Source organism: Chiloscyllium plagiosum, unplaced genomic scaffold, assembly GCF_037043375.1.
Source record: "Chiloscyllium plagiosum isolate Xiang-an unplaced genomic scaffold, Cpla_swu_hap1 HiC_scaffold_26, whole genome shotgun sequence".
NCBI lineage: Eukaryota > Metazoa > Chordata > Chondrichthyes > Orectolobiformes > Hemiscylliidae > Chiloscyllium > Chiloscyllium plagiosum.
The window spans coordinates 47622581-47635030 of NW_028270164.1; positions in this window are offsets into that span (position 1 = coordinate 47622581).

Below are 12450 nucleotides of genomic sequence, written 5' to 3' on the forward strand. Positions count from 1 at the left end.
CACCAACAGGCTGCATCAACTTGTATCCCAGGTGACATCTCAGCTCAGATAATGCATTAAAGGTGTGAGGTCAGAGTCTGTCTGTATCTCAAGATTGAGACATCCCTGAGATATCACCTTTTTTTTCATAAACCCTTAAGTTATCTTGAGAACGTGACTTAAAAGAAGTTCTGGGATTTACATACTAATGAACCATAACCTGTAACCCATTCTAAAAAATGCAAGACTTAACAATCTAGGTTTGTTAACTATATAATTTTACTTGCATGACACTGTAATCTTTAGCTATAAATTTTGTATCTTATGGTTCTGCTTCACAACCACCTGAAGAAGGAGCAGCGCTGTGAAAAGTGCTTCCAAATTAACCTGTTGGACTATAACCTGGTGTTGTATGATTTTTAACTTTGTCCACCCCAGTCCAACACTGGTTCCTCCACATATTGTCTGCAAGGGACAGTGACGAATTCAGGAAACGTATCCTTTCCAGATTTTGACACATCGTTGAAAGTTATAGTGACAAAGATATAACAATGATCACACTTTCTGTATAGTGGATGCCTGTGGAGTTTTATTTACATAACAATCTAATTTAGCCCTACAATCCTCAAGATTTTGCACTCCTCTAATTCCGACCTGAACATTCCAGATCTTAACCATGTCACAACTGACAACTGTGACTTCAGCCACCAAAGCCCTAAACCCTTAAATGCTCTCAGTAAACTCCTTAGCCTGTTTTTATATTATTTCCCCTTCAAGTTGCTCCTCATATTGCATCATCAATCCTAATATTGCATTATGGGACACCTTGTTCAAAACACTTCTGTGAAGCCACTGGGTACATTTTGCTATGTTAACAGCATTATATATTTAGAATCATAGAATCCATAGAGTGCACAAGCAGACCATTTGGCCCATCGAGTCCACACCACCCCTCTTAATAGCATCCCACCTATACTAACCTTCCTACCCTATCCCTGTAACCCTACGTTTCCTGTGGCTAACCCACCTAGCCTGCACATCCCTGGACACCAAGGGCAATTTAACATGGCCAATCCACCTAACTTGCACATATTTAGACTGTAAGGAAACCAGAGCACATTGTCATATCTTATTTTATAATTCTCACGTGAAGTACCCCATTGTGTTTTATGATGCTAAAGGTGCTGCATAAATACATAGAAGTTGCTGTTGTCAAGATGGAAAGTAGCAATTTCTTCTGATTTTTGAATCACAAGATCTGCACAAACTATTTAATATTAATAGTAACTAGCTGAATGCCAGTGACATTGCTCTGGGGTCAGGGAGTCCAGAACTAGAGGGCATAGGTTTAGGGTGAGAGGGGAAAGATGTAAAAGAGACCTAAGGGGCAACTTTTTCACACAGAGGGTGGTACGTGTATGGAATGAGCTGCCAGAGGAAGTGGTGAAGGCTGGTACAATTGCAACATTTAAAAGGAATTTGGATGGGTATATGAACAGGAAGGGTTTGGAGGGATATGGGCCGGGTGCTGGCAGGTGGGACCAGATTGGGTTGGGATATGTGGTCAGCATGGACAGGTTGGACCGAAGGGTCTGTTTCCGTGCTGTACATCTCTATGACTCTGTCTGTTAAATAAAACAAAAATTGTCTCTCAGCTTGTTGATCACTCAGCTTTTAAAGTCCCTTTGTCTTTTGATTGAACTGCAACCTAAAAGTTACTATACTCTTTGTCATTCTTCTATATTTGTATGTTGGTCTCTGACTCTGTTTTGATCTCCCCCTCCCAACATTGTTACTTTGATCTTTTAAAAGTTTTTCATATCATAGAATCATAGAGATGTACAGCATGGAAACAGACCCTTCGGTCCAACCCATCCATGCCGACCAGATATCCCAACCCAATCTAGTCTCACCTGCCAGCACACGGCTCATATCCCTCCAAACCCTTCCTATTCATATAACCATCCAAATGCCTCTTAAATGTTGCAATTGTACCACCCTCCACCACATCTTCTGGCAGATCATTCCATACACGTACCACCCTCTGCGTGAAAAAGTTGCCCCTAAGGTCTCTTTTATATCTTTCCCCTCTCACCCTAAACCTATGCCCTCTCGTTCTGGACTCCCCAACCCCAGGGAAAAGACTTTGTCTATTTATCCTATACGTGCCCCTCATAATTTTGTAAACCTCTATAAAGTCACCCCTCAGCCTCCGACACTCCAGGGAAAACAGCCCCAGTCTGTTCAGCCTCTCCCTGTAGCTCAGATCCTCCAACCCTGGCAACATCCTTGTAAATCTTTTCTGAACCATTTCAAGTTTCACAACATCTTTCCGATAGGAAGGAGACCAGAATTGCATGCAATATTCCAACAGTGGCCTAACCAATGTCCTGTACAGCTGCAACATGACCTCCCAACTCCTGTACTCAATACTCTGACCAATAAAGGAAAGCATTCCAATCGCCCTTTTCACTATCCTATCTACCTGCGACTCCACTTTCAAGGAGCTATGAACCTGCACTCCAAGGTCTCTTTGTCCAGCAACACTCCCTAGGACCTTACCATTAAGTGTATAAGTCCTGCTAAGATTTGCTTTCCCAAAATGCAGCACCTCGCATTTATCTGAATTAAACTCCATCTGCCACTTCTTGGCCCATCTGGTCCAGATCCTGTTGTAATCTGAGGTAACCCTCTTCGCTGTCCACGACACCTCCAATTTTGGTGTCATCTGCAAACTTATTAACTGTACCTCCTATGCTCGCATCCAAATCATTTATATAAATGACAAAAAGCAGAGGGCCCAGCAAAGAATGTTCAGCCTGAAGAGCTTCACAATCTTTCACCTCCTGTCTTTTTCTCTTTATTGAAGATGTCTTCCCTGTGGTTCAATGGCTTCTGAGAGGGTTGATAAATCCGATGTACAATCTCCTGACTCTGCAATGTGCGAGGCAGGTGGTGGATACAGTGACAGATGTACATAGTTTGCAGTATTCTTAATTCCAAGATTATAAAAGGAGCAGCTTTGTCTTTAAATGAACATTCCAAGTCTGTTTTAAAATATTCTGTACAGCCTGTGAAAAATTCCTTGTTTGCATTTTTTTTAAATCAACCTGCTCAGGGATGTTATTAAACACACTTAAGCAACTGGGACTTGAACCTAGGCTTCCTAGCTCAGATGTAGGAACACCACCACTGTGCCACAAGAACCCCAGTCAAATAATTGGAACTATCTGTTCAAATAACAAAGAAAGGCTGAAGGGGATATTTTGGCCCATCTGTTATATCCTTCCTTTGGTGGCATAATTCTCTCGACCTTACTATTGGCAAAGAACCTTGATTTAGTTTGCCATATTTTTCTTCATTCAGAATGGGGATCTCACATATATTCCTGTTTGCAAATGAAGTGGGAGATGGCATGGGAAAGGGTGACACTTGACACATGGATACACAAGATAGCAGCTGAGCTTTAGGTTGACCACTTGACACACAAGATGGCCGCTGGATACAATATGGAAAGAGATAGCAGAGCAAACACAGACACTGCCTGTGGCCACCAGAATGCCAGCACAATGACTCACAGCCAAGTTGATTAAGGAGGGTGGGGAACAGAATACACATGAGTAGTGTATACTGCCCGCCGAAGTGTCTGGGCCCAGCGAACACCTTTGATAAAAATGCTAACAGTTTGATACGGACTCAGTACAAAGTGCTAATAACCAGGGCTGCAGTAATCGTCCTTCTCAGGAAGAGGGATTAGCGCCCATTACTTCAGCGCAGACATTGAAACTGACAACAACCACACTGAAATTAACAAAGGCTGCGCTGGAACTGACAATGACTGTATCAAAACTATGACCGATTCTGCAATGTTTACAACAAACAAACTATGTTACAGAGACAATATAATCTCATCACTGACCTATTATATCACAAAATGTATAAAAGTATCTTGACGTGCTCCGGGTTGAGAGAAGAATCACAAATGACTAATGTACTGTTGGTGTCTTTCTCTCGTCGGAACTCCAGAATTTCCTTGTACAATAAACTCTGTCATTGAACCCCGACTCTGACTCTGACTCCAAGGCTGGTGATTTATCCCGCAACAATTGGTGCTGCGAGCAGGGTTCTTGTTACTGGAGCCCTGGTCGAAGGCTACGTTTGGGGAGCTGGGGTAAGAACAAATTTGTACCTGCAAATGGGAAGAGTCAGACTGGGCCAAGGACACAGTTTAAAAGGTATACCGATTGTAGTGTCTGATTTCTTACAGTTAAGTGCATGTCTGTGGAGAATAAGTGTTAATTGTATTAACTGTTGTAAGAGCCTGCTGCTTGTGCTGAAACAGCCAGAGGACAAGGTAGTGCCTGTCTCAAAAGTCCTGCCCTAAACCGGTTGTTAAGAGGGGTAGCCCCCACGTGAAGATTGGGATATGAAGTGGGAATTGAGGCGCCGAAGGCACTAGGAGTTGTGAGGGGCAAGTGGCAAAGTCAGGTAATGGACTCTAAGGGTGAACAACACAGAGTCCAGTTAGAGTTTCAGTTAAAAGTGGGGTGCTGTCTGTACTTGTAATTTCCAATGTGGTGAGGAAGAGGAGCTGATCACCCTGACCAAGAGCCAAACCTCAGTGGAGTGCACGTTACCGAGGTGGGGAGCATGGACACTGAGAGTAACCGTGATACCCCGTCAGTCTGTAGTAGAATGACAGAGCTTGAATAGTGGCGGTGGCCGGGAGGATAATGAGTCCCACCGGTAGAGAGCACACTGGGCTAGAGGTAGGTTTCTGGGCCTATCAGGGGGTGTTGGGTCAGTGGAGGTGACCGGGAGGGTAGAGAAATCCCACTGGTAGAGAGCACACCCTACTGAGCCAGCATTCCCGGTAGGTACCGATTTCTCAGGCAGAGAATTCCCACCAGTAGAGAGCTTACAAGGAGGCTGCTACAGCCGTACGGACGGTGCTGGGACGGTATTATTAGCCGGGGGTAGAGAAGTCCCCACTGGTTAGGAACACTTTACTGTTGGTGGTATCCAGGGGTACACAATCTGCTAAATGGTAGATCAAAGTTTTAAAGGGAACACTGCAGGTTCCCTTATTGAGAAATACAAGGCAAACAGACAAGGATTGACAGAGCAAATGAAGAAAAGTGGTTGGGATCCATTCCAGACATTAGCACAACAGAGAGAGTGGATAGATAAACAAAAATGAAACAAAACTAAAAAGATAGGAGTAGTGTTAGTGTATCAATTAGCTACAGGTAGGTGGAGAAAAGGCCAACAACAAATTGAAGAGCTGAAGGATAGGATAAAAGAGCTGGAACAAAGATTAGAAAAAGTATAGGAGGAAAGGGAGATTGACTCTCTCCCCTCCTATAAGACTGTCCAGGAGGGACCAACTGCTCCCTCTGTTGGACAAACCATGCAAGAGTATAACTTAGTGCCCATTACCAGAGGAGTAACAGACTCACAGCCCAAAGCAAATTATAAACCCTTCACCCCAGGGGAGAGGCAATAAATTATGGCCTCCCTGGGCAAATTACAGCTCCAGAGCGCAAATACCAGGTTCTGGGAAGAGCTGGATACCTTATGGGTCGGGCACCAACTACACCTGAGGGCATACACCAGCTTGTCCAGGGAGCTTGCCCAGCGGACAAGTGGAGCCAGGTAGCTGGCTGACCCGATGCCACAGCAGCCCGAGACTTTAGGGGAGGATGGTGGACACATGCCGTCATCCTCACAGCTGAGATAGATGCTCAATCCACCCCCTTCACCAATCTTAAAGAGAGAATCCAGAGGAATGCTCCCACAAACTGGTGCAGGATCATGGACACTAAGCAACTTAAAGGGGAAGGAGCCACTGAATATGGGGAATGATTATTTAGGGTCCATCAGGAAAGCTCAAGGCAAGCAAACCCAGATCGGGCATTCATCCAAGCTTTTAAAGAAGGGCAATCGAGCACCCACCAAGCCATCCTGAAAATGGGAGTAATAATGTCCCAGGATTATGATGACCTAGTTGAGTGGAGGTGCAGGATGCAGAAATGACAAAAGCAGCCTACTGGAGGCAAGAGCAGAATAAAATGATTGTGCTACAACTGTGGCCAACAGGGACACTTTGCTAGAGAATATAGGGTCCCACAAGCAGGGGATACACCAGGGAACAATGTAAAATACTGCAGCCACTGCAAAAGAACAGGACACACGCAAGCAGTGCGCTGGAAAAAGCTTTGGGCATCCCCAAACACCACCCAGACCACCACGGAACCAGGGGAGTGCCAAGGTTAGCAGAGCTGACAACCGGCTGCCCCCATCCATGAGGGTAAGTGAGAGGGGAGAATTCACATACCCGCAGTAATAGGAGGGAGGACTTGTGAAATGTTAGAGGACACAGGAGCGGCTGTATCCATCACAAACTTACCTTACCCCACACAATAAAATGATTCACTTAACTGGGGTACGAGGGGATAAAACACCAGCTTACCTAAGAAAAACTATTCTTGTAGAAATGAACAATATATATGTCCCCATGAAATTCTATGTATGCCAAAATAACGAGGGCACCATGACGGGCAATGATCTCATGAGAGAATATAATGTTCTAATTGATTGTGCAAAAGGGAAATTGATTTGGCCCAGACAGGACGGTCAGAAAACTGAGATTGGGAAACTTACAAGTCACCTTGAAATTATGAAAGTGGCTACAGCCACCAGTAGGGACTTGAACCTCGAAAAGGGGGGATTTGGAGCCATCTGCGCCTCCATCTGTGGAGCCTGGTCAGAAACAAAGTTAGATACAGGTCTAGTTAACAGAGACCCGATAAGGGTTCCCGGACCAGAGCATAAGCCCCACCGGCAACACCCAATAAAACCCGAAGTGGAGAAAGCAGTTGTGGAGATAGTGAAAGGACTAGTGAAACAGGGAATCCTGAAAGAAACCACAAGTACAACTAATTCCCCAACGTGGCCACTAATAAAGTCTGACGGGAGCTACAGGCTCACCATTGATTATACAGGGCTAAATAAGGTCACCCCCAAATTGCACCCCATTATAGCAGACCCCTCAACCATCTTAAAGGGCTTGGCCCTCGAGCACAAGATTTTTACTGTTTTAGACATAGCCAATGGCTTCTGGTCCATTCCGTTACACCCTGAGTCCCAGAATAAATTCGCTTTTATAGTATTGAACAGGCAGTACACGTGGACTCGCCTGCCACAACAACCCCTCTATTTTTCACAGGATGATGAGCGACATCCTAAAGAGAATAGATTTACCAGTAGAGTTACTGCCCTCCAATATGTAGTTGATATCCTAATTGCCTCAGAGTCCGAGTCAGGACACCAGGAATCTTTAAGGCTAGTATTACAGGAATTGGCAACCGCAGGGTTAAAAGTCAGCCCCACAAAGGCACAAATTGGCAAAACACAAGACTTTTACCTGGGATACCTCATATCCCAGGGACTCAACGAAATACCCAATGACCACAAGAAAGCAATCCAACAGATGTCGTGACCTGCCACTGTCGGGGGGGTCAGAAAGGTCACGGGGCTATTCAACTACAGTTGGAGCTTTATACCCGAGTTCGCAAAATTGGCTGAACCAATCCAGAGATTAATTAAAGAAGGCAAGCCTGTCTTGGAACCTGTAACCTGGGGGCCAGAACAGGAGGAGGCATACAGTCAGCTTAAAACTCGACTCATATCGGTCCCTGGACTTGGGCTGCCAGATCCCAGCTAGGATTTTCGCATCCACTGTAATAATGAGGGAGGAGTTTACTCCGCAGTGGTCATCGAAGACACGGTAGCAGGAGAAGGCCTGTAGGGTACTACTCAACTACAGAAGGGCCAGTAGTCACTGGATTCCCCAGGTGTATAGCAGCCTTAGACTGCACTGCTTGGCTCTTTAGTGAGCCCATAGTAATGACAGGGAATGTCATTCTCCACATTAAACACACCCTAGTAGTGATGCTAAACACAGGGAAACTGAGGGCTGTCTCCAATATGAGAAGTGCAAAGTGGGAAGCAGCTATTTTACCCCCAAGTCAGTCTGTGGTAATAGTTAGGGATAGAGGAGAAACCCCAGCTGAGGGAATTCTAAACACAGGGGAACCACACAACTGTGGGGATATAGAGGGAATGAAGATAGGGGGCGAATACAGGATCCCTCTCCTAGAGACAGCTGAGGAGACCCTCTTGGATGGGTCAAGAAAATAAGTAGCAGGGTCGCCCCGAACAGGATGGGCTGTGATAAATGATAAGTTACAAACAGTTATTTCTGGAAGGATTGATGGAAGTCAGACCGCACAGGTAGCAGAACTGGTAGCACTCACTAAAGCACTGGAACTAGCAAAAGGAAAAAACGTGAATATGTATGCAGACAGTCAATGTGCCTTTGGTGTTGTCCATGACTACATGTGGCAAGCAACACAGCACCCCTACTTCCCACCCTCAACTGTGGTGACAACCCCCCTTCCCTCGACTGCAATGATAGCCCCACATCCACTCCCCCACCAACTGCAGATCAACCCTTCTCCCCTCCCCAACTGCAGCACATCACCCCCTTCTCCTGCAACTGCAGTGAGTGCCCCCCTCCATTCCCTCCCTAACTGCAGTGATAGGCCTCCCTCTCCCCATGACTGAAGTGACAGCCCCTTTCGACTCCCCACATTGGAGTATAGCCCCCCTCTCCACTCCCCTCCAACTGCAGTATAGTCCCCTCTCCGCTCCCTCCAACTGCAGTATAGCCCCCCTTCCACTCCCCCTGACTATTGTACAGCCCCCTTTCCACTTCCCCCTGTCTGTCATAAAGCCCTCTTTCCACTCTCCTTGACAGTAGTATAGCCCCCTTTCCACTCCCCCCTTGACTCTGGTATGACCCCCCCTTTCCAGTCTCCCCTGACTGCAGTATAGCCCCCTTTCCACTCATTCCTGACTAGTATTACCCCATTTCCATTCCCCCCTTGACTGAGGTATGACCCCCCTTTTCCACTCACCCCTGACTGCAGTATAGCCCCCTTTCCACTCCACCCTGACTGTAGTATAGCCCCTGTAAGAAACGAAGCTCACTGCCAAATAATTTTAGTCCAAGTCACATTCCGAAGTAGTCTTTATTTATATGTTCTTGCAAACCCGGGTGACCACAAAGTAGGCACACTTCTGAATAATATTATTGCACATTTATACCTGTACCTCCTCTTTTACCTCATATGTGACAGTTGTATTGCTCTGTGCATCTGCTAATCTAATTGGCTTACCATATCTGTCTGTGGCCTGTTGTTAGCGTGCAACCCCCCTTGATAACTGAATCTTATTACTTTTGCTGACGCAACACTGGGTCTTTGTGACTTCTGAGTACCTGACTTCTGCAGAAGCAATACTTAGACACATTTTCCACACCCCCTTTTCTTTTTGGTTAAGATTTTGTTGTCTTCTGCATATCCCTCAGAGGCCGCCTCCAAGTTTGTCAGCAGCATTCCTGAGACCTCATCTATCTTTGAAACTTCTTCAAGATCATTAATCCCCTTATTGTTCAACAGGTAGAGTTCCTCTCGCTGACTACCTGTTAGGGGCATTTGTTTCAATCAGCCGCTGGGTTAGTCCCCATGCACAAGGTACGATGAAACATCCTATAGCTATCAGTACTCCAGCAACCACTATCAAGGAGGTGAGTATGGAGACCACTATACCTTTCCATTTCCCAAACGATGAATCCAGCCACCAAGTGAGCGATGTGTCTACTCCTGAATTCTCAGCCAGCTCCTCTGCTAAGGTAGTCAACCCCCGCAGGGCTCGAGTGATTGACCCATCGGGCGCTGTGTTATTTGAATAAAGGTACAAAAGCTCCCCCCTAACATCACGCATACGCTGCCTTTCTCAGCTAGGATCATGTCTAAGGCCATTCTATTCTCCCAAGCCATTCTTGCATCGAGCTGCTCTGCTATACCCTTGACTGCATCCCTAGTATAGTTAATGGACCTCTGCTGATTATAGAAAATATAGTTTATCCAATCCACATTCTTGTTGACCGTTACCCACCAGAAGAGAGCCGACTCAAAGCCTGCTGCAATCTGGTTGCGAGCCTTGAACTCATCCAGCACCCCTCTAGGAACTCCGATAGAGTCTAGGTATATACGGTCATCAAAAGAGGTTTCCAATAATGATCTTTTACTCCAACTCCCTTTTGTCACAATCCTTTCCTTTTCAAATGCCAAGGTGAATGGGATTGCCAATTGTACAATTGCACATATGCCTCCCCAATCTGGAGGTAGGGTGGGTCTCAGTATTCTCCCTCCACAGTACCGCCACAGATCCACTCAGGGAACCTGCAGCGCTGAGTAGTTCCCTCCCTTGTCTGTTCCGGTCACATTTTCAATTTCGATACACGATTTCAGCTCTCCCAAGTCTCTGATTTGATTTAGACCTTGTCTGCAAACACACGACATGTGATTTCTGACCATGGCCAAAAACGTGGGGGGGGAGGATTTTTAAATCTTTCTTCTCCAAGGGAGAGAACATTAGTGATCGGGAAGTACAATTCCCATTATTCCATGCAGTCTTATCCTGATACAGGGATATCATGCATTCCATGCCCTCCCTGTCTCGCTGCCACCCGAGCGGAAAGGGAACTACCTGGGCCACTGGCCTACCGGAGGCACGTGCATCGCAATTGTTTTTGTTCAGACTTATCACAGTGTACTTTACCCATTCAAGCCAGGCATTTGTATCCTCGTAGCCAGTTTCTATTTCGATGGTCTGTTTTACCTCTATAAATTTTACCACCTTAGGGTCATTGGAAGGGGCGAAAGGATATACCTGTGGCATCTGAGTGCTCTTTTCATTTACTTCGACTGGCCACTTCCCGTTGCCCACCTGTATGCGGAAACAACAGCCTGAGAAAACCTTCCCTTTTGCTTTCATCTCTATCCCAAATGTTTCATTTAATTGGACCTGATAGGTGTCCCCTCCCAGAACCACTTCGTACCATGTGGTTTTCTTTATCGTTAAATATATTGGGTTACACTTCTTATCGGGACACTCAAGAGCTGGCCGGAAGGGGCCCCGGTGTACTGTGATGAGTGGATTAATCCAAGTACCACCCCCAAGGCCAACCCTGTAGGACTTAAGATGTATCTCTGAGTAGCTGTATTGTCTCTGATTTTCTACATTTCCACAATCAGCTAGGCTGCAGGCATTGGTATCTATTACTTGCGGATTTGCACTCTCGGGGACCATTACTACCAAGGAAGACGACCACACCAAGGTTCGATGAAATCCTAAGACTAGGAGAGTTAAGATAGTATACCTAAGTATCCACCTCTTCCAAAAATAGTGCTGAAGACCGAGAGAGTTAATATACAATCTTATAGAAATTATCCCGCGCTCGCGTTGCCACTGTATAATCAGTCACTCAAAGTCTTTTAGCTTGAGTTTCAATGGTTCTTTCGATGATTCAGCTGTCCAGACTTATTTCTCAACCGGAGACTCCATTGGTACCTTAACTCTGGTGTAGTGAGTCCAACCTTTTTCTGCCGTTCTTATCACCATTTCGGTAGTCAAAAGAGCCTGGTACGGCCCTTCCCAATCCGGTTGTACTTTAGTCTCTGTCCATGACTTCACAAGGACCCAGTCTCCCGGCTGGCTTGGGTGAACGAGCAAAATCGAGAGATGGAGTCTGTGCGAGTAAACCCTGTCTCCTGAGAAAAGACAAAGAGGAGGCCAGGCCCAGTAGATACTTTCTTAAGAACAAGTCCTTAGTCTCAGGGATTGACAGTCCCCCTGTCGTTCCCAAGTATGGCAGCTCAAACAATATTTCATAAGAGGACAGATCCAAATCTTTCCTTGGAGCTGTTCGCACTCGTAGGAGTGCTATCAGCAAACATCGGGTCCAGGGGAGTCTGGTCTCTAATACCAATTTGGACAACTGTCTTTTAAGAGTTTGGTTCATCCGCTCAACCCTCCCTGAAGACGGAGGATGCTAGGGGGTGTGAAAATCCCAGAAGATTTCCAAACTTTGCATTATTCCCTGGAGCACCTTAGAGGTGAAGTGGCTTCCCGGGACGAGTCTATATGCTCCACTGTCCCATAGCAGGGAACTATCTGCTCAAGAATTATCTTAGACACCCCACTTGCTGTTGCTGTGACCAGGGGGTATGCTTCCACCCAACCGGATAAATGGTCTACTGTAACCAACATGTATTTTAGCCTTCCTACCCGGGGCAATTCAGTGTAATCCACCTGTATGCTCTGGAATAGTTTTAGCCCAGGGTCTCTCCCACCTGGGACCTGTTTCCTTTGTACCTTCTTGTTTATCTTCTTACATGTTATACAGCCTTCACATATCTGTTTGGCAATCGTGTATATCCCTTTACGTCCATATTTCCTAAGAACCAAATCACACATTGCCTGCACTCCCCGATGACTTCCCTGATGTAGGACAGCCATGATTTCTCGCATCAGCATCTTAGATAACATTTCCCGACCATC